This window comes from Microcaecilia unicolor, chromosome 3, assembly GCF_901765095.1.
Source record: "Microcaecilia unicolor chromosome 3, aMicUni1.1, whole genome shotgun sequence".
Classification (NCBI taxonomy): Eukaryota; Metazoa; Chordata; class Amphibia; order Gymnophiona; family Siphonopidae; genus Microcaecilia; species Microcaecilia unicolor.
The window spans coordinates 220,437,834-220,465,432 of NC_044033.1; the positions used below are offsets into that span (position 1 = coordinate 220,437,834).

The 27,599-nt window shown below is 41.3% G+C and overlaps 1 pseudogene; it reads left to right on the forward strand.

Moving 5' to 3' along the window:
- Positions 1-27,599, forward strand: part of LOC115464389 — a 91,434-nt pseudogene that overhangs the window by 38,861 nt on the left and 24,974 nt on the right.

Genomic DNA, 27,599 nt, shown 5'->3' on the forward strand with positions numbered 1-27,599 from the left:
GGAACTGAACCCAGGTTGCCAGAATCAAAGCCCACTGCACTAGCCATTAGGCTACTCCTCCCCCAGTTACTATACAAATCTCCACACATTTCGCTAGATTGAGGTTTGTCTGTTTGTTAATATAAGTTGAGCTTTAGTTAAAAAAAAAAAAAGACAGCAGCAAGCTATATTTAATATTAATACAGAACTAGAGCAGGTTTCCCATGAGAGTAAACTCTAAGAGAACGACACTATAAAGCTCCTGTATCTTAGCAAGAAAATTGGATTCAAGTTCAGCTTAATGACCTCTCCCCTCAATAATTTCATATCTGTTTCATTGCTTATATACCTATTTCCAGTGAGAAAATATGACTGTTTTTTAATGCTGTTTTTTTTAATGTAAGTGATTTAAACAGCATTTGTGTGGGATCAGCAAGAACCTCTTAACATCTCCCAAGCCGACAAATTAAGTACAGTCAGTTTTGAAGATGCAAGCTCATTCTCTTCTGCTTTTTTCATGCTTTTTCATGGCCTTTGGAGGTTCGCTGAGTGTTTGTGTTCATTAGGGCAGGATTTGTTGACATCACCAGGATATCACAGGAATGGGGATATCATAATCGGAGGAATAGTAAATCTGAACAGTTTGATATAACTGAACGGTTTAACTTCACAGATCCCCCTAACTTGCTTGATAATAGATTGTAAGTAAAATTGTTTAGCTTGTTCCTATTGGGGTTATGTTTATGAATTTTACAATGCACAGTCACTAACTGGGGGAATAATAACTTTAGTTGGATTCTTTTCAAATTAACCAGGTTAGGGGGTCCTTTTATAAGGCGCTCTGAAAAGGCTTGTGGTAGTGTAGGCAGGGGTTTTGGGCACGCGCTGATCCGTTTTTCAGCATGCCTGTAAAAAAGGCCTTTTTAAATTTTTGCCAAAAATGGATGTGCAGCAAAATCAAAATTGCCGCACGTCCATTTTAGGTCTGCGACCTTACCACCAGCCACTGACCTAGTGGCAAAGTCTCACATGGTAACCGAGCGGTAAAGGCCTACGTGCACCAAATGCCACTTGGTGTGCGTCTGATACGCGCATCCAAAAATAAAAATTACTTTTCAGCCGCTCGTATCGGATGCACGACAAAAATGAAATTACTGCAAGAGCCACACGGTAGCCAGGTGATAACTCCATTTTGGCACGCGTAGAGCCTTAAAGGGGCCTGAAGAAATAGTCCATTGATCATTATTAAATTTGGGGGTTTTTTGCCAGGTTCTTGGGGCCTGGATTGGCCGCTGTCAGAGACAGAGTGCTGGGCTTGATGGACCTTTCGTCTTTTCCCAGTGTGGCAGTGCTTATGTACAGAGGGGAAAGGGAATGGGGCTTGATATACTGCCTTTCTGTGGTTTTTGTAACTACATTCAAAGTGGTTTACATATATACAAGTACTTATTTGTACCTGGGGCAATGGAGGGTTAAGTGATTTGCCCAGAGTCACAAGGAGCTGCAGTGGGAATTGAACCCAGTTCCCCAGGATCAGAGTCCGCTGCACTAACAACTAGGCTACTCCTCCACCTGTTAGCTGGACAAGTGCTGCTGATCATCTGTATACTGTCTTGAAAATCCTTACAGACCCCTCTGCATTTTAAGTTGATTTAATTAGGGTATTTATAATCGGCTTAATCCATTCTTGTCAGAGTACAATCAACTAAGAATTAACAGTAAACAATCATTTTAAAGAGAACTGAGTCACACACAATAACTGGATACATGATTGGACAATTACAATAAGATAGAACCGTTAGTGTCAAATGTGAAACAGCTGAATACAGAAGTAAAAAAGAAGTATTAATTTTTTACAAATCAATTAGTCTTAAGTCTCTAGGAGGGGCATTTTCGATATGACATCTAAGTCGGACTATGGACATTTTCCACTAAACCTCCCAAATTTGAATAGGAAATATAGCCATTTTCAAAAAAGCAAAGTGTCTATCTTGTGCAGATAGTGTCAGGGTGTCCTAAGGTATTAGGATAGCAGGTGATACTGCCACTAGCTGGATAACAGTGCTGACCCCCTTTCTAGATACAATAGTAGGCAACTCATTTAGGCACCTTTTCTTGGAAAATTCATTGCAGTTTGCTGTCTGAATTTTTGGATCCTAAATTTAGGAAACTTTAAACTGACAACTAGCACCTAAATTTCAACAAAAACATTCTTATATTTGGGGAAGTAAATGTAATGTGTTCCAACAATGTCTATGTAAATTGATGAGAAAAACCCACATGTAAATTAATTAAATGTGTGGAACAAAAAGGAAACCTTTAGAATTTTGCTAGTAATTTCTTTGCAAATTCATACTTTGTCTTATAGAAATAGAAAGTATCAGCAGATGAGAATCTCTTGTTCCATCCAGTCTGCTCATTTCTACTGTGACCAATCATACTCAGTCTGTGGTTTTCTCCTTCATTTCTTCTTACACTAAGGTCACATGTAACCATCATACCTCTATTCAGGAAATCTAGACTGCCCCTACTTGACATTTCGCCCATTAGATTGTAAACTCCTTGAAGCAGGGACTGTCCTTTTTTGTTAATCTGTATAGCACTGCGTAACCCTAGTAGTGCTCTAGAAATGTTAAGTAGTAGTATAGTAGTAGTAATGTATGTCTGATTTGCACCAGGGTTGTAATCCTACCACCACAGCTATCCACCTGCCTTTCTAAAACATATTTTATTTTCTCCAACGTACTATAATGACACCTTGACTTTCAGAAATTCCTTCTTAAAAAATGCTACTTATTTTCTCTTATCAAAGCCTGTTAGAAATCAAAGGTTTGAAAACTCTTTTTCATTTCCAAATTGTTTTAATATGTTGACTATATATGATTCTGAAACACTTCCACCTTTGTACATATGGTTGGCTAATTCTGTCAGTCACCAAACTTCTGTCATTGATTTTTTCTTGACCTTCTCTGTCCAAAGGTCTATTGCTTAATAAGAATATGTTTTCCTTTACCAGTAAATAACTTTTTCCATGACTAGTTTTCCAACATCGTATTCCATGAAATATCATCAACACTTGCTACTGCTGTTTCTTGACCTGTTCAAGTTCTTCCCTAATGCATCCCTGATTTCCCTATAACATTCACATATCTCATTACAGGAAAAGAATGACTTCATTTTCATGCATTTAAAAGATATTGTATATTCAAAGTCCATTGAAACAGCCACATAGTTTTCGATAGCTAGCTGGCCACATCTATTCACCTGCAAGTGTAGGGTTCATTGATGGTATTTTGAGTCCCAAGAGCTCAGCAGTTCTCAGAATAACTGTGGGGGCTTACTGCTCGCTAATCCAGAACTACCAGTAGTTCCCACCCCCAGCAAGCGCCATTTCCAGTGCTAGAAATGTTTTAGCAATGGTGTTTAAATAGCCATGTGGCAAGTGGTTCACTTGCTGTACTGTCACTCTTCTTTTAAAAGAGAAAGCCTTTTACCCTCTGCGGTACAAGGGGGCTTCAGCGTGCATCAAAAACAGCTGGATATTTGCTGGTTTGGAAGTAGGTGCTTCTATAATTGATATATCAGAGACGAGGACATTGCTTTCAAATTCTATAGATTGAGTGCTGAGAAGTTATGTATTTACACTTCACAGGGATTCCTGAAGCAGGCCTTTGTGGCCGAAACACGATTTGTGTCGATTCCAATATATACTTTGAATAAAGCTTCTGATGTGAACTCTTTGAGTCCATTGGACGGTTTCTTTGCATCATCTTTGGTGTCACTGTCGCTGTTTTTGCCTGTTTTGTATGGTCACGGGGCAGGTCATGGGCATTTCTAAAATCTATACGCATTATTATAGAATACAGGTGATACTGCCACTAGCTGGATAAAAGTGCTGACCCCCTTATCATCAAGCACTGCCATTTCCTCCCTTCACCCTCCCCACAGCCAGTTTGAACTTTGTGGGTGTGGCTTGGATCTGTTTCAGGGAGAGAAAACTAACAACTTATAGCAGTAGCTTCAGAGAGCATTTTCCATCTCACAGATAGGCTGCAGAGAATACCTTCTCCTGCTTTAGACTTAATCCCTCCCACCCTACCCCTAGGAGTGACATGTCTTATATAACCACCATATCATCCACTCATTACTTTTACCTCACCATTTCTATTCTTCTATCACCTTCTCCCACTACTCCAACCAGAGTTACACCTAATCACACTGACCACCCTTCAACATCTTCAGTTCCTTCTGTGACTGTTCTCTTGTGCTTGACTGCTTAAATATTTTAAATTTAAATGCTTTACTTTTTGTCTATTAGATTGTAAGCTCTTTGAGCAGGGACTGTCTTTCTTCTGTGTTTGTACAGCGCTGCGTCCGCCTTGTAGCGCTATAGAAATGTTAAATAGTAGTAGTAGTAGTATCTAGATACAATAGTAGGCAACTCATTTAGTCACCATATAATTGTATATTGAGAGTCCATTGAAACAGCTACATATTATTAGATAGCCAGCTGGCCACATCTATTCACCTGCAGATTTTGCCTATCAAGTGTAGGGTTGATTGGTGGTATTTTGAGTCCCAAGAGCTCAGCAGTTCTCAGAATAACTGTGGGGCTTACTGCTCGCTAATCCAGAACTACCGGTAGTTCCCACCCCCAGCAAGCGCCATTTCCAGTGCTAAAAAAAATTTTTTTAATTTAAAATTAACATTTTTTAGCAATGGTGTTTAAATAGCCATGCGGCAAGTAGTTCACTTGCTGTACTGTCACTTCTTTTAAAAGAGACAGCCTTTTACCCTCTGTGCAGTACAAGGGGGCCTCAGCGTGCATCAAAAACAGCTGGATATTTGCTGGTTTGGAATTAGACGCTTCTATAATTGATATATCAGAGACGAGGACATTGCTTTCAAATTCTATAGAGTGAGTGCTGAGAACTTATGAATTTACACTTCACAGGGATTCCTGAAGCAGGCCTCTGTGGCCGAAACACGATTTGTGTCGAGTCCATTATATACTTTGAATAAAGCTTCTGATGTGAACTCTTTGAGTCCGTTGGACGTTTGTTTGCATCATCTTTGTTGTCACTGTCGCTGTTTTTGCCTGCTTGTATGGTCACGGGCAGGTCATGGGCATTCTAAAATCTATAAGCATTATTATAGAATATACCCGCTCCTTGCATATTTTAGGTTTCTGGATTTACAGCAGGTTTTACTTGGCGTAATTGGCTGTGGCTAAATTTAGTCGTGTGGACCGTTGCTCAGAGTATTCTAAATAACTGCATCCAATTAGGCTTATTCTATAAACTATGCCTAAATTAAGTTGTATTTAATAGAATACTCTTAAGTGAATTTCATTTCAGTACCGAACGTTTAGGGCGTGATATATTGAATCTAGTCCATGAGAGAGAATTCTATAAAGACCAGATCTCTTTAGAATACTATCTAATAGTATTCAAAAGAGTCAGAATGCCTATGACATGCCCCTGCCCCTCCTATGTCAATGCCCCTTTGTAGTTATGCACTAGATCACATTTTGCTGAGTTATAGAATGACGGGACACCGCAAAAGCGGAGGACTGTGTGTCACTATGTGAGAGGAAACCAGCAGAAGGAGTAGTGGAGGTAGCAGGGCTCCACCCCAAAATGATAGAAGGACAAGAGATGTAGTAAACAAATTCTTTATTCATCAAGACCCAACACAGCACTGTGTTTCTGCAAAAAGCCTACATCAGGGGTCTGTATACTACTCCTTCTGCTGGCCAAGTTATAGAATAGCACTTGAGTGCACTGTGGTATCGAAGTGCCATTTCAGCCCCATTGTAGCACCGAATACTATCTTTTCTGTAGCTACTATTCCTGAATAGAACTCCCTTCCATTAAACATTCGGATAGAATGGAACTATATGAATTCCGTAACATTTTAAAAACCACATTTCTTTGGTGGGTCTTAATTATAATATTGATATTACAAAATGTTGGTATTTTATTTATTTATTTATTGCATTTGTATCCCACATTATCCCACCTATTTTCAGGCTCAATGTGGCTTACATAGTATGTAAACATTGTCATAACAGGATAGCAGATACATTTAGTATTGTGTAGAAATTAAGTGAGGGAAGAAAGAAGAAGGAAGGGAGTGGTTAGGGTAATTATAGGAGGGGGGCTTTCTTAACTGAGTGGATTGGTGAGAGGGACTAGTGTGGCTATCGGTTCTCATTGTAGGCCTTGTTGAAGAGACAAGTCTTCAGAGATTTGCGGAAAACAGTTGTTTCGTCGATTGTTCTCAGGTCTGTAGGCAATGCATTCCATAATTGCGTGCTTATGTAGGAAAAGGTGGTGGCGTGCACCTGCTTGTATTTTAGTCCTTTACAGCTGGGGAAGTGTAGGTTGAGAAATTTGCAGGATGATCTTGTGGCGTTTCTTGGAGGTAGTTCCACAAGGTTTATCATGTAGAATTGGACGTCCGCATGAATGATTTTGTGTACAATCGTGCAGATCTTAAACGCAATGCGTTCCCTAAGTGGGAGCCAGTGGAGCTTCTCTCTTAAGGGTTTTGTGCTTTCATATTTAGATTTTCCAAATATGAGTTAGCGGCAGTGTTCTGGGCAGTTTGGAGTTTTTTGATAGTCTGCTCTTTGCAACCCATGTATAGTGCATTGCAGTAGTCCAGATGACTTATTACCATTGACTGTATCAGGGTGCGGAAGACAAGAAGAAAGGTTTTACTCTTTTGAGTTTCCACATGGAGTAGAACATCTTTTTCGTCGTGTTTTTCACGTGGGCATCCAGAGTGCGGTTTTGGTCAATGGTGACTCCAAGGATTTTCAAGTTTTGTGAGATAGGAAGAGAACAATATGGTGTGATTATAGTGGAGAAGTGTTTTGTGTTATGTTGTGAGGTGAGTACAAGACATTGTGTTTTTTCTGCGTTAAGTTTTAGTTGGAATGCATCTGCCCAGGTGTGCATTGTTTGGAGGCTTTGGTTGATCTCGTTGGTGATTTCATTTAGATCATGTCTGAACGGGATGTAGATTGTGACGTCATCTACATTTAGGTAGGGGTTGAGGTTTTGATTGGCTAGTAGTTTGGATAAAGGTATCATCATTAGGTTGAATAAGGTTAGCGAGAGGGGGGATCCTTGGGGAACTCCACATTCAGGTAACCATGGGGGTGATCTGTCCGCGTTCATTGTTACTTGGTATGATCTTGTGGTCAGGAATCCTTTGAACCATTTGAGAACTGTGCCTCCTATTTCGAAGTATTCTAGTATATGTAATAGTATTTCATGATTAACCTTGTCAAAGGCACTGGACAAGTCGAATTGAAGGAGAAGTATGTTGTTTCCAGTTACAATTGTTTGTTTATGATGTTCTTTATTGCTACTTATGCATTTGTCTAATTAGCTGCTAACATTTAGCAAACTATAGAGAATTATCCCCATGGAGGGTCATTTTCGAAACCATATATGTGTATAAAGCAATAATTTGCATGCAGGAAACAGGCTTTTACAAAATTGTGTGCCAGATTTGTTCATAAAATTATGTACATGCACCCTGTTCACATGTAATGCTGCATGGAGTGAGCAGAGGCTTTCCTGGGAATGCGGTTGGGGAGAAGGTTGCATTTATGTACAAGCTTTGAAAACACTAAGACACTTCCAAATCTACGTCCCTGCCTCAAGGCAGTTCAAGTTAAATGGGATACTCTATATTGTAAGCCACACTGAACCCGCAAAAAGGTGGGAAAATGTAGGATACAAATGTAATAAATAAATAAATAAAATCCTATCTGAGACTAGTGATGTGCTGAGAGAGACATCATGCAACACAGTTGGTCTGACCTTTTTTTGAGGATAACAGTTCTGTAGTGCAGAATCTTACTAAGGCCAATTCAAGACCACTGATTGTGGAGTGACATATGACTTTGGTTGGTGGACAGAAGAAATAGGTTTCAAATCATTTTTCAGTTAGAATTCATGTTTCTAGATCTTTTATTTGGCTGCGTATTGTACATAATCTGACACTGAATCTCATTACAGTTTACATGTAGAAGACATCTACAACTTCTTGGCCTTTGTTTCTGCAGTGGAGGAGATTAAGAACAGCTCAGAGCTCTTACCCAACCTCACGCTGGGATTTCACATTTATGATTCTTACAGTCATTCACTCTTAATGTTTAAGGCTGCCATGAATATATTTTCACAAATGGACATACCAGTCATTAATTATAACTGCCAAACATCTGGCACACTGGCTGCTATTATTGAAGGTCTTCCAGCTGAGAGATCAAGTCAAATATCGAATGTGCTCTCAATATACCACTTCCCACAAGTAAGGAGACATTTCCATTTTACTTTATTTCCTATTCTATAATCCATTTTGACAGATCATCTTCATAAAACTGAATCCAAATTGCTATCCACAAACACGTAAAAGTTATAAGCTGCTGAAATAAAAGGATGGCAATTAAAAGTTACATTTTCAATCCCACATCTACCTGTAATGTGAAATGTGATTGCTAAGCTTTCATAGATTAAATCAATTTTTGAACAGAAGAGGGCAAATTGAAAATAGTTTGGTAGCTACTAAAGTCTTAAATAGCCTCCAATATTCAGTACCAGTGACCCCTCCTGGCCCAGTACTAAATATCCAGGGCTACTTCTGCTCATAGTAGTGTATAAAAATGCTGACCATCATGGGCTGAATATCGTCTGCAGTCAGCTTTAGTGTGTGTAAGAAATGTGCTTGTAATCATTTTAGAGACACATGACAGGGAGAGCTCACAGTCAAGGTACATGCATCATATTTTCACTGCATTGCTTAAGTTGGCATTATCTCTCTTATACATACAGTTACACTCAACGCTGTTACATCAATTAAATGTCCATTCACATTCATACATGAGTTTTAACCTGATCCTCAGCTGATGATTCTTTTTACATGGAGATTCTTCACCATGATTCACCAGGACTCTTCATCAACTCCTCTAATGCTTTCACTTCCCAATAATTGTATTCATAATAATAATTTCAATTTTAATATTAAATATTTTGTATTAAATGTTTAATTTATCTTAAGACTCGTTGCCAATTCTGCTGTATGCCGACATGGGTCAAGTTTTGCAGTATACACTGCAACAGGGCAAAATCCTAAAACAAATCCCCAAATCAATGAGATTATTTCAGTCCAAATTTATCTTAAAATCATTTTTATTAAGTATGTTAACAGGAAAACCCAACAGAACTAGTACAACTGAGTGGAATGATTCCAAGAAAATCATACAACAGATGATAACAAAAAAAAAAAAACATACTTAGCATATTTTTGGTATTTTTTCCCTCATCGGTTAGTCCCACCCCCCTCCACCTCCCCTCACTTCCCTCCTTGTTCCTCTGGGTGCTGGTCAAGAACAGAAGAAAAAACCAAAATCCTGCTGCATGACTTGTATTCCGCCAGTGTCGCTATGCTCATATTAGCCCTCTTCTCAAATCACTTCATTGGCTCCCTATCCATTTCCGCATACAGTTCAAACTCCTCTTATTGACTTACAAGTGCATTCACTCTGCTGCTCCTCAGTACCTCTCCACTCTTATCTCTCCCTACACTCCTCTCAGGGTACTCTGTTCCCTGAGTAAATCTCTCTTATCTGTACCCTTCTCCTCCACTGCTAACTCCAGGGTCTGTTCTATTTATCTTCCTGCACCATATGCCTGGAAAAGACTTCCTGAGCTGGTATATGAAGATCCATCTCTAGCTGTCTTCAAATCCAGGCTAAAGCCCACCTTTTTGATGCTGCTGTTAACTCCTAACCCTTATTCATTTGTTCAGTACCCATGTTTTATCATTTCCACCTTAGTTATTCCCTTATCTCTTATTTGTCCTGTTTGTCAGTCCTAATTAGATTATAAGCTCTGTCGAGTAGGGCCTGTCTCGTTATGTCCAGTGTACAGCGCTGCATAAGTTCAGTAGCGCTATAGAAAAGATAAGTAGTAGTAGTAAACTCTGTCAACAGTTAAAGATCCTGCTTCTTGCATAATTAGTCAAGGTAGACCAAAAGGGTTCCCATATTGCTTGATTCTTAAGGCCCTCTGGTGAGTCCAAGCTCTGCACCCATCACTGCTCCATAGTTAGAGCATGAATCATACCTGCTCTCCATGATTGCTCCAAGGGGGCCTTCTCGGACAACCATGAAGAAAGGATCACTTTCATTATCATCAGAGTGTCCCAGCAAAGAAATCTACTAGCTCTCCACCGCCGTGGTTGTATTTCAGGAGTAACACTGAACATAAGACTTGACTGTAGGGGGACCGACAAGAACTACATCTTGGTGATAAAGGTCAGAACCCATTGCCAATGAGATTGTACAGATGAGTATTTCCGCAGCATATGACCCGGGAAACATTCAACTGACCACATTTAAAGCAAGCAGAAGTTGAGCTGATTTTCATTAAACTCTTTTTACATCAATAAAAGATCTACAATTTCAAGTCCATGCTTTCACAAAGAGGTGTGTCTTCAACAGTTTATGAAACTGTGTTCTACTGTTACACAACCTTAAAGTGCCAGGGAAAGCATTCCAAACATGTGGACCAGCAATAGAAAAGGCTGTCTTCCAAGTACAAACAGGTTTCACAGAAAGTAAAGCTCTTGTCACCATCAACATTGCATTTTAAAACCACAAGGCCCTTAAAGGCTAATACACGGAAACAGCCATCTCAGGGCCAGGAACAAATTAAACAAGCTAATTCTCCTGCATTTGATTGTGAGTATTGCACTGTCCTTATTTGATTCTAGATATAGTGAAGAGTTGGGTTCCAGACACCTAGCCATTTATTCTCTTGTCTTGCATTCTAATTATCCTTATGCATTGTAAACTGCTCTCGAATATGCATGTAGGTGGGATAGTAGTAAATAAACTAAACTAAAATAAAATAATAAACATGAACAACCACAACAAAGCAAATTAAAGATCCAGTACTTCTCTACACTGGTTTGATAAAGCAACCCTCCCTCAGGGCTCAGCATATCTCTACTTCCACTTTTTGCCTTACTGTATGGAATAATGTTGTAAATGTGACCTGAATTGGCTACTGAGGAAACAGGGTGTTGGGTTTGATGCATCTTTTGTCTATTCTACTGACAGTTCTTATTTCAATATAGGGGATTGGTTACTAACGTGCATCAAACATATAAATTGCGAGTGACTGTACTCACCCGCAAATGAGCAGTAGAGACTTCCCTCTCTGTCCCGCCCCCCGCGTCAATACGTGATGACAGGGGCGGGATAGACAGGGAAACTGCGCGAAGGGGAGGGAGGGAACCGCCGAGGTCGCTACCGCTCCCTCCCCCTGAGGTTGCCGCTACTGCTCCCCCCACCCGGAGTCGCCGCCGCTGCCCCCCTCCACCCGGGCCAGGCCCTCTCCTCGCTATTGAACTTACAGCGCCGAAAACGCAGTAGGCAGATCAGCTGAGCTCCTGTCGGCCTTCCTTCCCTGCCTGTGTCCCGCCCTCGCCGATATTACGTCACACGAGGCAGGGACACAGGCAGAGAAGGAAGGCCGACGGGAGCTCAGCTGATCTGCCTGCTGCGGTTTCGGTGCTGTAAGTTCAGTGGCGAACAGAGGGCCAGGTGGAGGGGTGGTGGCGGCAACCACGGGGGGAACGGGGGGGACCGGTAGCGGCGAACTTGGGGGGGGAGGGCAGGAGAAATGCTGGACATGGGAGGTATCAGAAGGAGAGGGGCCTTGGAACTGGGAGGGAATGACGGAGGGGGGGCTTTGGAGATGGGAAGGGAGGGACAGAGGGCCTTGCAGCTGGCAGGGAAGGAGGGAGGATGCTGGACATGGGAGGTCAGAAGGAGGGGGGCTTGGAGCTGGGAGGGAGGGACAGAAGGGGGCCTTGCAGCTGGCAGGGAAGGAGGGAGGATGCTGGACATGGGAGGTCAGAAGGAGGGGGGCCTTGGAGCTGGGAGGGAGGGACAGAAGGGGGCCTTCCAGCTGGCTGAGAGGGAGGGATGGAGGGGGGCCCTAGAGCTGGGAGGGAATGTGGCCTTGGAACTGGGAGGGCAGGCAGGGGGCCTTTGAGCTGGGAGAGGGGGCCCTTTGAGCAGGGGGGAGGGGGCCCTTGGAGATGGCAGGGAAGGAGGGAGGGCAGGGGGCCTTGCAGTGGCGAGGGGTGGGGGCCTTGGAAAACTCCCATACCAATACTCGCCCGTTTTAACGGGCTTAACGGCTAGTTAAGGGAATGTAAAACATTTCATTTTATGCAAATTAAATAACACAGCTTGTGTTGAACTTTGGAATAAGTGTTATTCATAGGAAAATAATGTCAGCATTATTTTTACCCTTCAGGAGCACTGAGTCATTATTGTGTGGCCTAATGTTCCTAGATGCCTTCTTAAAAGAGCTGGTGCATATGAATAGATGCAACCTCCTCTTCTTCTCTTCCCCCCTCCCTCTCACTACCCTAGAACAGACTCCCATTCCCCCAATCACCCTCTACTCCCTCAGAGTAGACCATCACAAACCTGAAGTCACTTTACAGAACCCCCACCCTAAAGTCATCCCCCCCAAACCCCTTTAGGAGCTCCTATCTAGCATCAGGATTATGAGCAAGTCCCAGTTGTTCCCGCCCTGTAACTCTCCAGGTTCAAAATGGTAACCTGTTCACTCCTTCAGTAGTCTTACAGTACTGCTGCTAGGATTGGGCTGCCATATAAGGAACTTCATATTTTGCTCTCAATTCGTTATTTAACCTCTAGAAATAGTACATCTTGTATCCAGAGTGTGATGGGGTAGAAGCAGTGGTGTGCTGGAGTCAGCTCGCACTGGCTCGCAAGAGCCGGTTGTTAAATTTTCTAAGATCTTGCGAGCCGGTTGTTCTGCACAGCTAGCCGGCTTCGGTAAACGAGGGTAAGCAAGGCAGGAGGGCGCCACAGGCCATGCTTACCCTGTTTACCTCACCTCCCACCACTGCCCTCGTTTGCCTGCACCCGCCTCGCAGCACCCTGGGGGGGGGGTTAAAATCTTTTTTATTACCTCCATCGAAGTGGCCGCGTCTTTGAAAGCCCTGCTCATCTCTAGCCTTCCCTTCGTGAGTTCGTTCCCTCAGAGTCCCATCTTCTGACATCATTTCCTCTTTCCACGAGGGCGGGACTCTGAGGGAACGAAGTAACAAAGGGAAGTGTAGAGACGGGCAGGGCTTTCAATAACGAAGCCGCTTCGATGGAGGTAATAAAAATGATTTAAACCATTCAGGGCGCTGTGGCAGGAAGAAAAAGGGGGATGTTGGGGGGGGAGAAGAGGGTTCATAGGTGGATATGAATGGGAGAGGAGGGGAGGGTGGGGGCAAAGGAGAAGTGCTGGACATGGATTGGAGTGGGAAGGGAGATGAGAGAGGAGAATCGCTCTGTATGGATGGAGGAGGCAGGGGAGAGAAGAGAATCTCTGGGTATGGATGGATGGAGAGGGCAGGGGAGAGAAAAGAATTGCTGGATGGATGGATGGAGAGCAGGGAATAGGAGAGTTGCTGGACATGGGTAGATGGAGAGAATAGGAGAGTTGCTGGATATGGGTGGATGGAGAGAAGAGTTGGAGAGAAAAGAGGGCTGCTGGACAAAGGTGGATGAAAAGGAGAGCAGGGAAGCGAAGAGAATTTCTGGACATAGGTGGATGGAGAAGAAAACAGGGAAGAGAGAAGGGTTGCTGGATATTGTTAAGATGAGGCTTCTCCTTCCACTCTCCAGCCTGTGGCTCTTGAGCAAAACTCCAACCGCTCTCTTCCTAGCAGCCCGAACACACCAACCTTCAGGCGCCTGTGTCCCTTTTCAACTCAGGGTGACCTGTTCCTTCTGCCCTCCAACTGCTGCCGGTTCTTCTGGGGTGCACCCTCTGTTCCTGGGTCACTCCTCAGGCCTTCCTGTGCTTCCTCTCCGTACCCTCCGGAACTGCAACCTGTATTTCTTTAGCTTGTATGAAATATGCAGATTAGATGCAAATTAGACAAGTCCTCAACAACAGCATATTCATCAGGCAGCTCTTTATGCCAGCCCCCTGGGCCCACTTCTTCCAGCATAAACACCTTCACAGCGGTCTCTCCACTGAGCCATGACACACAGACACCTGGGTTCAGTGCTAACAGCCCCTCTGGCCTGAACAGGATGTTCTTCCCTCACTCTGAGGGTACAGCTCTGTCCTCCAGCCCCTGGCTGCTAGTTCCTTACTCTTAATAAATAGCTCTATCTACACACAGTCCACCAAAACAGTTCAGCCAGTACCTTCAAGGGGCTCTTCTTCCATCAGCTGCTAGATCTCCAGCTCCTCTCTTCTCTTTCACCACTCAGGCTGGTATAAGGTGGTTAATTAGCTTCTCCACCCTTTTAAGCTCTTCCTCCTAATTCCTTCTATGTTTGTGCAGCGCTGTGTACGCCTTGTAGCGCTATAGAAATGCTAAATAGTAGTAGTAGTAATAATACTGGGCCAGCATGATCAGAAAAACAAGGTCACCAGACAACAAAGTTAGAAAAAATCTTTGTATTTTCATTATAGTGTTTGGAATATGTCCACTTTGAGAATCAGGTGCTCAATGTTAAAAGTTTATATTTATTTATTTACTTATTTATGGCATTTTATCCCATATTAAACATGAATTAGATTGGAACCTGGGATCATTTAATTTTTCTTTTCCTGGAGAGAGTAATGCATTGCCCCCCCCCCCCCTCCACAGGCTCTCTCCCCAGCTATAGACAGCTCTGCAATTTGGGGGGGGGGGGCGCAGAGGTGGATGAGGGGTGCATAGGTGGACAGGGGTGTGCAGAGGTGGACCAGGGAGAGAGCCTGTTGTTAAACATTTACCAGCATACCACTGGGTAGAAGCAACTGGGATCACTACATTCCCAGCTGCAAGACAGCAGGGAACCCCCAGGCAGGTCTAATGAATCTGTGGGGAGTTGAGATGTTGGCAGTGACATCAGGGGAATGACGGGTCTGAGAATGTAATTTAGGGGCTATTGGTTCCGGTAGGTAGGGTTGACTGAAGGGGCTGGTAATCTGTTTAGCAGAGAAGGTGGATTCAGAGGGTTAAGAGTCTGTTCTGGAGACATGGGGAACACCCTTTTACTACTACTACTACTATTTAGCACTTATATAGCGCTACAAAGCATACACAGCGCTGCACAAACATAGAAGAAAGACAGTCCATGCTCAAAGAGCTTACAATCTAATAGGCACTGGCTCCTATAAGATGGTGCCCGGAAGCATTGGACTGCATATTAGTAGCCCAATGCTCAATGGCAGACAAATAATACAGGTTGTGAGACTGTCCATGATTACAAGTTGTGTTATTGACTCCTGCAGTAAATTAAACTGTGATAATAAGATATTTTACCACAGCTTAGTTGATATCTCCCTCAATCTCTGGAAGAGAAAATAATTCTGAATTAATTACATTTTTTGACAGATCAGCTATACTTTTCAGAATCCTTTCATGAGTGATGGTATTAAGTTTCCGTATTTATATCAGGCTATGCCCAGCATTCTTAACGTTTGTACTGGGATCGTGAAATTACTGAAACATTTCAAGTGGACCTGGGTTGGTATCATTGCACCTGATGATGACAGCAGCCAAAGGTTTGTCCAGATCCTGAAAGAAGGGATTGAACAGAGTGGAGCCTGCATTGAATTCATAGAAATAATCAGTCACATCAATGATTTGCCAAAAGAGAGATTTGACAAAATTAATGAGACTATACATAAATCATCAACTAATGTGATCATTGCTCACTTTAATACTCAGATTACAATGAGTTTGTTTGAGGAGTTAAGTATTTTCAATATACCTGGTATGATCTTTATCACCATAACGTACACTGATTTTTACTTATCCTATCAAGTGCCAAATGGTTACATGAATAACACCTTGCTATTCACAAGAATAAAGAAAACTATTCCAAGTTTTTTAAAATTTATACGTGAGGTAAATCCTATTATGTTTCCTGATGATATTGACGTTAAAGATTGGTGGCTTGGACTGTGTAGCAACCAGTGTCCCCAAACCATCAAAAGATCCTGCAGTATAGATGAAGATGCTTCCTTCATGTTCCACTGTGACAATATCCACTTTGCCAACAGTTATGACATTTACAATGCTGTCTATGCCCTGGCACATGCACTAAAAGACATGCTTTTCTCTGGCTTTGGAAACACCACCACGTGGAATGGAGACCGACAGAAATTATCAGATTATTTACCATGGAAGGTAACATCATTTTCTAAAGGAATGCTATATTCAGAAAACAGAATTGGTGACAATTTGTGAAGGGTGAGGTTCAAATCTTTCTGTGTTGTCCATTTATTTAAAACATTTATTTTTACTGTATGTGTTGTCTAGAGTGTTGCATTCATTTCAAAAACTCTTCTTCAGATTATAAATGGAATCAAATATGTGACAGCCAAACCAAAGAAGTGAGGTACACTCAAGGATGATATCAAAGTGTAAAAGTCTTTAAATCATAAAAGCTATAAAATCAACCCAACAAGGCCGTGTTTCAGCACAAAGGCCTGCCTCAGGGGTCAAGTAAATCTTTTGTGCTGCGATTGGTTTGAGAGTGGTGCAGGCAGTAGGTTGAAAAGTGTTTTTTTTTCATATTTCTGTTATAAGTGGGCATGAATGCTATGGGGAGTTGGTTGGTAGTTGGAGGGCGGTTAAGATTGTTAAATTGCATGCAGATTGTGAGAAATTGCAGGGGGTCTTTTTGAACTGGGATACTGGGCATCCAAACATCAGATACAAATCGATGTGGACAATTGCAAAATGATGCACTTAGGGAAGAATAAATGAAATTATGGCTAAATGATGTTAGGGTCCACATTAGGAGTCACTACCCAGAAAAGAATCTAGGGGCCCTGTTTGCAAAGCCATGCTAGAGGAACGCTAGTGTTTTTACTGCATGCTAAACATTACCATGCGCTAACCGTGTTCTTACCCATAATGTTCCTATGGGTGTCTACATGGTTAACGCTTACGAACTTTTAGCTAAAAACACTAGCACACCTTAGTAAACAGGGCCCTTGCTGTCAGTTGATTTGTAATGTGTGCCAAAGTGAGTGAGCATCAAACTGATTGACAGATTAGAAATGTTCTTATTCAAATACATACATAAATAAAAAATTGGCAGTTCCAGGCATTCCTGAAAATGTGCCCTTTATTTTTTTAGCTTCATCGTTATCTGAAGAATGTGCACTTTAAAAACAGTCTGGGTGAAGAGATATATTTTGATGAGAACGGAGACCAAGCCACTGACTACATTATTATTAATCCGATCCATCTCCCCAATGGGACATTGAAACATGAAATTGTTGGAAGTTATAAACCTTCTGCTCCCCCTGGAGAGGATTTTACAATCGATGAAAAAATGATAGTTTGGGAGGCTTCATTTACCCAGGTTAGAGTGATAAAACATTATATAAGATGCTTAATAATACAAGAGGTATTGCATGCTGTTATACAGAGAAGAGTAGATTGGATTTTGTACAATTCTAATGGGTCAATTTTCATAGTGATTTAACCAGGCAGGAGAGGCTTCTGACCAGTTAAATCATTTGTACAGGGCTATCTGTTGAAATTTAGCAGCTCTTAACTGGTTACTTCTGCTGAATATCAGCTCTAACCACCGGTCCACCCCCAGCAGGTGGCATTTCCAGCGCATGCTGAAATATTGGAAAAATATTTCCTCAGAAGGTTACTCAGGGGTAATTGGGCAGCGCCGAGCACTGCCCAGTTACTACCGGGTTAGCACTGGAGCTCTTAATGCCACCTCAATTGGTTGCGGTAAGTGATCCCTCCAAAATGGCCATGCTGCAAATGCAGACTTACTGTATGGCAGTTTCTTCTTTGGGACTTTTTATCCCCTGAAGTAAAAGTGGCCCTGGTGTGTTGCAAATACAGTCACCGTTGCTAGCGTAGGGCCCCCCTTTTACCACCATTTAGTAAAAGGGCCCTTATCCAGCTTATTTTCGAGAGAGATCGCTGGCCATCTTCCGGCACAAATCTGGAGATGGCCAGCCATCTCATGAACCCACCCAAATCGGTATAATGGAAAGCCGATTTTGGCCGGCTCCAACTGCTTTCTGTCGCAGAGCCGGTCAAAGTTAAAGGGGGCGTTTCGGAAGGGTATGTAAGGCGGGACAGGGCGTGGTTATGAGATGGCCGGCTTGCCTCCCGTGGTTTCAATATCGGACCCATTGATTTATACAAACCATAGTTTGTATTTGATAATATGATCATTTACAAATAATTTCTTTAAAATCATTTCATATTCGAATGGCAGTAATGGACTAGGTATCGGCAGCTGATCTGAGACAGGTGGAGCTTGCCACCAGTAGGCAGAATTTGCCGCCAGATTGGTTCACCCAAACACAAATGCTATTGAAAATAATAGTAAAAGCTTATTAGAAACAACAGACTGCCTATCCATCTATAAAAAGTCTAAAACTCTTCAAGTTGGATAGGCAGCGACTTAAAAGATGGAGGATAAAGGATTTTTTTTTTATTTGAAAGCTTTCCATATCTAGATATATATCATGCAGTAAAGTTGAATTTAACTAAAAAAGCATTAAAAAGTATTGTAGCTGGTAGAAACAGCAGTAGTAAACTCTGTATTTTGTGCTCCTTTTTTCTACACTGTTCTATAATACATGGTCATATTTAAGTGAGGATATCCTGTATCTTTATAGGGTCATCTTAACTGTTGTTGTATTGTGCCTTGGGAAGCCTGGTGCTGTAAAGATGGAATATATTAAAATTCAGTGGAAGTAAAATTAAACTCTCCGTTCATCGGGACACATGGAACCATTTCTTCACCTCATCTCTTTTGTAGAAGTTCAGTGTTTAACGTATCATATGGCCATTTCCTTTAAAAAATACCAAATCTGTGTGCTGACGACACCGCCGGGGTCCTTATACTGCAGCTTAGTAAAAGGACTCCTAAATGGGCTATAAGCATTTAATGCAGTCCATTGGGTTTCACATATTTTGTTCTTGTGATGACTTATACTATGCCAAAACTGAAAACTCTAATGTCTTCCATCTGGTCTATAATAAAAGGAGCTCATTGTGAACATTACCCTAAAATGTTGTTTTGTGGCTGTACATGAGGAATTGTGATATTGCATAAATAAGTGTGCGTTTCTGTTCTTAGTCATGCATCCAAAGAATATATAATACCTTCAAAAATCCAGTTAATCTTTTCACTTATTAGTGGAACAAAACCACAGAGGCATGGTATGGTTGCATTTTCAATATGGTAAGACTAGGGCCCAGCTAAGGAACAGATTGTTTTGAGTTGCATCAAAATTGCTTTCCTTGTGCCATCAACATCTAGCTGGATAGGCAGTGCCATAAAAGGTGGAGGATAAAGGATTTGTTTTTAGATTTATATCTCACATTATCCCAGGAAACTTGGGTTCAGTGTGACTTACATTTGAAAATATAGTAAGACAGAATAATAGAGTTCAGTAACATCATGGGAACGAGTTGATGGATATGTCTGAAACATTGATGGATATGTCTGAAACATAGATGGATAATTTATAGTGGTCATCTTGAAGCTTAATTCCCAGAATATTTTGGTTTGAATGGATTGAAATAGCTAGGGGTTCCAGGGATAGATTAAATAACAGGGGAGAGAGGGGACAACCCTGCTTAGTGCCTTTATATAATGTGAATTTTGGAGAAGTGATGCTGTTGGTGAAAATAAAGGCTTGAGGAGACTCATAAAGTAATTTAATCATATTGAGAAACTTTTCACCAAAGCCAAACCATTGGAGAGTTTTGAAGTGAAAGGGACATTCGATTCTGTTGAAGGCCTTTTCTGCATCTAAGGAAAGGGTTATTAATGGAGAGTCAATGTCATGTATGTGAGCTAGTATATTCCAAAGTAGTCTAGTGTTATCACTGGACATTCTACCAGGTATGAAACCATTTTGATCACGATGAATGTGAGGATATCACAGATTTTATGCGATTAGCAAGGATTTTGGCATAGATCTTGTTGTCAATATTAATAAGAGAGATTGGTTAGTAATTTGAGACATTAGAAGGGTCTCTGCCTGGTTTGTAGATGACAACAATTTAAGATTCTAGGAAAGAACCCTTATCACCAGAGTGAAGGAGATGGTCAAATAAAATAAGTAATTTAGGACTAAGAATATCTGCTAAAGTTGCATAAAATTCTATGGGTAAGCCATCATTACCTGGGGCTTTATTAGGGGGAATCTCTTTAATAGCCTTGATGATTTCATCTAAGGAAATATTTTTATCTAGAATAGCTTTTTGAGATTGTGATAATAAAGATTGACTCAAATTTTTCATAAAGTTGTCAAAGGAGGACTCAGAGAAGAGTTTCTGAAGTATAAAGTTGGTAAAATTTGGAGAATTGTAGAGCTATTTGAGAGTCTGTATAGTGAGGATTTCCTAAGGAATCAATTATGTTAGATACGCGGGCGTGACTTTATTTTCTTTTAAGTAACTGTGCTAGCAAATGTCCTGATTTATTATTTTCCGCATAATAGATTTTTGAATATTTATAGAGGAAAGGGCCTCTTGACTGAGAATGGTGTTTAAGTTATATCTATTTAAAAGAAGCTTTTGATATACATTATGATCTTTGGTTTCTGGTTATTGTTTTTCAAGAGATTTAGTTTCATTTTCCAATAGATCTTTTTTTTTATATACTCACACAGAGTAATTTGTTATAACTCCTCTGATAGTGGCCTCATAGGCATCCCAACATATATTAACAGGAGAATTGTGTAGAGGATTATTGGTAAAACAGAGATATAAAAGAGTCCTCTTTTAACAGAGAAGTGTTGAGTCTCCAAGCTAAAGATTTTTTAGTGGAGATATTTCAGAAGTATAATGAGAGAGCGGAATGGTCAGATATATTCCTACTGTGAATTTGGGAATTAGCTACACTAGGTATGAGAGTTTTGAAGATCAGGAAACAGTTGATTCTTGAGTAACTCATGTGAGGTGGGGAGAAGAAGGTGAAGTCCTTTTTTGTGGGATTAAACAGTCTCCATATGTCTACAAGACCCAGTGAAGAAATGAGTGAGTGTAAGGCAGAAAAAGCTTTGGATTGGTAATAGGGGCAACTGGAGAGCCTGTCAAGAAGAGGGTCAAGAATTTGGTTAAAGTCCCCACCTAAAATTATAGGGTTAGGGAGAGAGCTGTTGATTTCTGAAGCTAGTAGATGAAAAAAGTCAGGCGAGTCTTTGTAGGGTGCATATATATTTAAGAGAGTAACTGGTGTATTATTTATCAAGATGTCCACTTTAACCCATCTGCCTTCCACATCACAAGATTGTTTAATAATATTAATTGAAAGGGATTTCTTGTGTAAGATGGCCACTCCGTTTTTTTGTGTGCACTGCAGGAGAGTGTGCCATGAGAAGTTTTTGTCTTGGAGGCGTTTAGAGTCTGAATCTGATAGATGCATTTCCTGAATAAAAGCCAAGTCCGAGTTCAAATTGTGTAAATATATTAGAAGTTTCTTCCTCTGAATAGGGTTATTTAAACCTTTTATGTTAATGGAAGTAATTCTCATATAAGGTGTTAGATAATAATACAGGAAACAGAAAAACTGACTTGGCTTTTTGTGAAAAGGATATATCAATTATATCACAAGTCAAATAGGCGGGAAAGTTGACAAAATGGAGAATTACAAGTATACCTATATGCTCAAAACAGTGGGAGGGAGAAAAAATTAAGAAAAACATTAGGAAAAAAGGATTCAGAGAAAACAATGGCATAGAACAGAGAACAATGCCAATACAATTTTAATAAATCAGTAAGGGAGAAGTGAGACACATATTGAGAGAATTAGAGGCTCAAAATTTAACAGTATAAATCTGCAGAGAGCTAGCACAGAAAACTTTTTGCAGCATGTAATCTTGCAAATACCGAGGGAATAAAAATTGTTAGGAGATTGGAGATAACTGGAAAAATTGGAGAAAAGAGAGCAACATTAAACATTTATAGCAAGTATTATGCAAATATATATAAATCTCATTATGCAATGGAAATAAATTCCAAAATGAGAGAAAGGACTGGAAGAGGGAAATTAAGATGTTTATTTCAAACCTTGTTAATGTTTTGGTCTCAAAAGATTTCCAGAAAAAGTTTTAGGGCCTCCAGGTCATCAAAGGTGCAGGCAGAATTGTGGATTGTCACCCACATTTGAGCAGGGTAAAGGAGATCAAATTGAGCGTCAAGAGACTGTAGGCGATTACATTGTGCAAGAAGTTGTTTTCTGCGATGAACTTGCTGAGATCCTGGAACATTAAGACTTTCATGCCATCATAGAAAATAGGCGATTTCAGTTTGGCATTTTGCAGAATTGCTAAAGTTTGAGGGTAGCAGAGAATCTTCAGGACAATCGGTCGAGGGAAACGTTGTTGTGCAGGTTTGCCAGAGGTGACTCTGTGGACCCTTTCGATTTCAAGCGGTGGGCTAAAGTTTAAACCCAAAAGCGTGGGTAGGAGATTTTCCATAAACGTAATGGAGTCAGAGCCCTCTGCACCTTCTTTAATTCCAAGGACTCTTAAGTTGTTCCTCCTTGCTCTATTGTTGAGATCTTCCAGATCTTTTTTAAGTGAATCAATCTCTTTTGTTTTTGATCAGAGAGAAGAGATTTCATTGGAGTTAGCTTCACACTTCAGGGAGAGAGAATCCATGCGCGATTGAGTTTGTAAAAGCTAAGATTTTATTTCATTAATATCTTCTCTGAATTGGGAAATGGAGAGGTGAGTATCTTTGAGAATACCTCTGTGAGAGAGACGTTCACACTAATGGTCTGCATCGTGATTTTCTCATTGCCAGTCTCGGCCACCATTGCAACTTAATAAGAGGAATCTTGACAAGGTTTCTTAGAGGCGAGCGACGAGGGCTGCTTAACATCTGCCTTCGGAGATTTGTTTGGCATGATATCAGGTAAATATTAAGATGTAATTTGCTGTGAATAAGTGAGATAAGTTGTAAGCAATCTGCCGGATTCTTTAACTCTGAGCGGGAGAGATTAAGCAGTGCCCCCCCTATACCAATTGTTTTTAACCACCCTTTGGGTTTAACAAGCAATATCATGTGCATATGATGTCTGGATGAATTAAGACCATAGTAACATTGTAATATAGTTGATGAGAGCAGATAAAGACTGGTATGTTCTATTCAGTCAAAACTTTAATCAAATGCCCAAAATATGTACTACTTGGTAACAGTAATGAAACAGTGATTGAATATTTACATAGCAGGCAGCCAACAGATTTATTTTCCATTGAAAATAATGAATTTTGTATGAACTTGACAGCTAATAGGGTGCTGCTTGCTACTGTATTTTGTATTTTGGTGGTGTATTGTTTGTCTGCATAATAAAATCACAATCTAGTATATACAATCACATAGCCGGCAAAAAGATCTTTTTTTAAAAAATGCCTTTTATAAGCAAACAGACTTGAAGAAGAAATAAATATATACAACAGAACTGGAAAATCTTGGCACATTTAGACTACCTCTGGACAAAATTTCTGCATGAAAGGTTCTTTTCCCTCATTATTCAATACCTATCTTTGAAATAGTAGTAATAAAAAAAATCAAGTGCATTTTTATAATATATACTGCATTCCACAAAACAAAAGGAGCAAGTTCCCACATACCATATTTTTCTTTTGATGCATGCACAGGAAAAAAAAGATGTTTAATGCTCCCATGTTTCAACCTATTTATTTTATTTATTCTACATTTATATCCCACGTTTTCCCCACAGTTAAGTTTTGTACGTAAAAAATAAAATTCTGAATGTTGTACATTTGATTCTCCTAACATGATGTCTGTTTTGGTGGCCCTTAATAGGTGAAAACCTCTCTGAATGATTGCAACGCCTGCTAGGGTGTTAGTCCCTATAATCAGCCCCTTCAAATGACACACTGATTACGGTTTAGAACTAATTACTACTCTAACTTTTCAAACCAATACTTCCTCTGTGAACATCCATGTGCTGCACAAGCTGGCATAAGTGAGATCAAATAAAAATGCTACCAACAATAATGAACGACAACATGGATGCAGCAGCTGATAGGTTTCTTTGCTCTGTTTGGGTGTAACATCTTAATGGTAGCCCAGATTAGTAACTCTGCCATATGTTTCTCTTCATCCTAAACACCTCCACACAAATGTGTACTTTTAACGTAGTTTAATATTACTTCCTCTGAAAAATAGCTGACTAATTTAGCTGTTCTAGGGGAAAATAACAAACCTCAAATGCGATGTCCAAAGAAAAGGTCTGAATTGGTCCATAAGTGGACAGGAAAGAAATCTGCATTTTATAAACTACAGTCCAGTGACATTTGAAGGTAGATATATATATATATTTTTTTTTTCAATCCTCAGACTCCTCCACAATCCAGATGCAGTCAGAATTGTGCTCCTGGCTTCAGGAAATTACCCAGAGAAGGAAAGCCTGTCTGCTGCTATGACTGTATTCCCTGTCCAGCTGGACATATCTCCAATCAAACTGGTGAGTGATATACAACACATGAGAGGCTCATAGTGGCATGTTATTCAGCCCTGCTTCTTAAAGGACATTATTTTATTTTATTCTATTCTGTTATCTTGGATTCATAAATTGCAGAACCCCAAGAGGTCCAAAGCTATATATAATAGTGTCATATTCCTGATCTGCAATAAAACAGTTACAAGTGTAATATATGGTAACATATATTAAATGTTTTTTTCCTGGGGCTCTGGGGGGGCTGTTCCAGGTTTTGGTGGATGCTGCTGGCTGGAAAAGGTTTAAAGTTAGTTTGGGAATTTTTGATGGAGTTAGGTGAAGTATGAGATGTTTCTTAAATATGGTTTTATTTTACAAAAGAATAACCCATGATTAAGTGGGGATTGTACTATAAAATGTTCCTTGCTGTTTTGGGTACAAGTCAGGTTAAAATTGACTTTGAAATTCTCTGTATAGGAAGTTTTGCATTTACTTCTATGGGGGAAGGGAGTTAGAGCAGCCAAGATTCTAAACCAAACAGATAAGAAAAAAACCCAGTCTTTTCCTGACAAGCTAATTGGTTGAGTGATGTCAGATGTTCCTCTAGGGGGGTGAGTTGCTAGGGCGACTTGGTGAGCAGAGACCAATGTTGCCAGGTGGGCGGTTTTCCGCGACCCGCCGCGGGAAATTTTTGCCCGCGGCGGGTCGCAGTTTTTTGGGCTTCTTTTTTTCTTTTCCGCGGTTTTTCGGCCGGTTTTTTCGGCCGCGGGGGGGCGGGGTTAGTGACGTTTTGGGCGGGGTTAGTGACGTTCTGGGCGGGGCCGATGACGGGGGAGACGGGGCCGGTGACGGGGGAGGCGGGGCCGGTGACGGGGAGGCGGGGTTGATGACGGCGGGGGCGGGGTTGATGACGGCGGGGGCGGGGGTGATGATGCGGGGGTGGGGGTGTTAGGGGCGGGGTTTGAGTTTGGGCGGGTTTTGGGCTGTTTTTAGGCAGGATTGGGTGGGAAAAAAAATGTTCCACCTGGCAACCCTGGCAGAGAGACAAGGGCTGTGAACATGGAGAGTGGGAAAGAATAAAACGTTTGCTGGGTGTGTGAAACCTAAGGAATAAAAGTATATTTATGAGTTTAAAGCAGTGGTGTGCTGGAGCCGGCTCGCACCGGCTAGCAAGAGCCGCTTGTTAACTTTGCTCGGCTCTTGCGAGCCGGTTGTTGAAACCCGCGAGCCGGCTCTCCTCCCTCCCTCTTCCCTCACATCACCGACCTGACGAATTCTTTGGGGCTGGCAGTCTTGCCTGCCCGCTGCAAGTGCTGACTCTCCCCCGCTGGCGCTGCAGGTTCGCGCTTTAAAAATGGCTGCCGAGACTTCCAGAGGCGGCCTCGCGAGACTTCGCCCTTGTAAGTCTCGGCGGCCATTTTGAAGCGCGAACCGGCAGCGCCAGCGGGGGACTGAGTCAGTGCTTGCAGCGGGCAGGCAAGACTGCCTGCCACGAATAATTAAAGGAGTCAGATCGGTGACGGGAGGGAGGGAGGAGAATTCTATTAACAACTCGGGAGGGGGTGGCAGGGGAGAGAACTAGGGAGTCGCTGGGCATGGGTGGATCATGGAGGAGAGAGAAGGGTCGTTGCTGGTGTAACGCCCCCTAGGTTTCAGCGCTGCCTCGCTTTGCAACAATAACAGAATCTGCTATTGGTCACAGCACCGGGGTAAGATGTTTCCCCTGAAGCGGAGCACACTTCCGCCCAGCGCTACTGGTTTTTAATCATTAAGGAATAAAATAACTAAAATTAAATAATTTTTATTAACAGAGTCGATTATTTTCAGAGTGTGAGGACCCCATTCACGCTGGCAAAGAAATGTGTATCACCACCTTTAACAAGCAAATATGTTTAATTTATTCTGCAACTCACATTTGTTTAACGGTTACATTTACTTAAGCATTATGTGAACAGCTCAAAGTAGCTTCTATTCCTGTTTACACTTTTCAACCTTCAGAACCTTACAGAACCTTTAAATGCTTATACTGAAAGAAATGCAAGAATACAAAGCATTAATTTGTGGACTAGCAAAGGAATTTACTCCCTTCTTAGGGTTTTCTGGATTTCATGGACCCAAGCTCAAAGCTTCCTGAAAACTAAGTTCAGAAATGTTTGGAGACCGGAACCCAGTAAAACTCAAACCTCAGCATATCATTATTACCAGTCCAGGACTTTTTTTCTCCTGTTTTAAACCTTAAAAGCAATTTTCCTTTGGTTAAAAAAAAACACAATTGTTTATCTTCTTTCACAGGTAGGGCAAAACAACAACAGGTACCTTTACTGTTTCAGCTGTTCAAAGTTAAAATTATGTGTGCACACAAAAAAAAATAGTTCTAGAAAATTATTCAAAAATGCATAAAGGTAAATAACTTATCCACTCCTTCCCGTTTTGATCCGGTAACCTCTTGCTGCTTGAGACTGGATCCCAGGAAACACTGCTGCCACAAGGAAACACCGCCACTCTGGAGGAATCAGCAGCTGCCCCTCAGAATTACTGCTGCAATTCCTAGGAATCCGCTTTGCTGCAGTTGATGCACAGGAACAGGAAAACCTCAACTCTATTGTGACTCTGATACAGGAGTTCTGAAACTAATGCTGGCTAACTCCCAAACTCTGGTCCAGTTTCTTCACTTGGCCATACCCTCTGTCCAAGAATCATATGCAATACTCTAACACTTATTCCTCCTTTTGTAATAATAACTTTGCTGGTAGCTTGAATTTCCCAGCTCATCACCTTCAAGGTGCTCTCTCTGAATTCCAATACTTATTGATGGAAACCTTTCACCCTGGCTTTTCCAATACAGCTAAACCCCCCTTTCTTTTGGAGTACTGGAGAGTCCCCTTAAAAGTCCCTTCCCTTACCAGTACTGCCTCTGAGTTATCAGCTGACTCTACAGAAAGAAAACTTTTTTTTTCTCTCAGCATAGAAAAAACCTCCCTGTCAGTTCTCTTTCTCCTATCCTTCTCCCTGCTTCCCCAAGCCGTAGTCCAGGTAACCAGAATCAGATGACATCATCGGTCCCTTCTGAGCCAATCAACCTCTC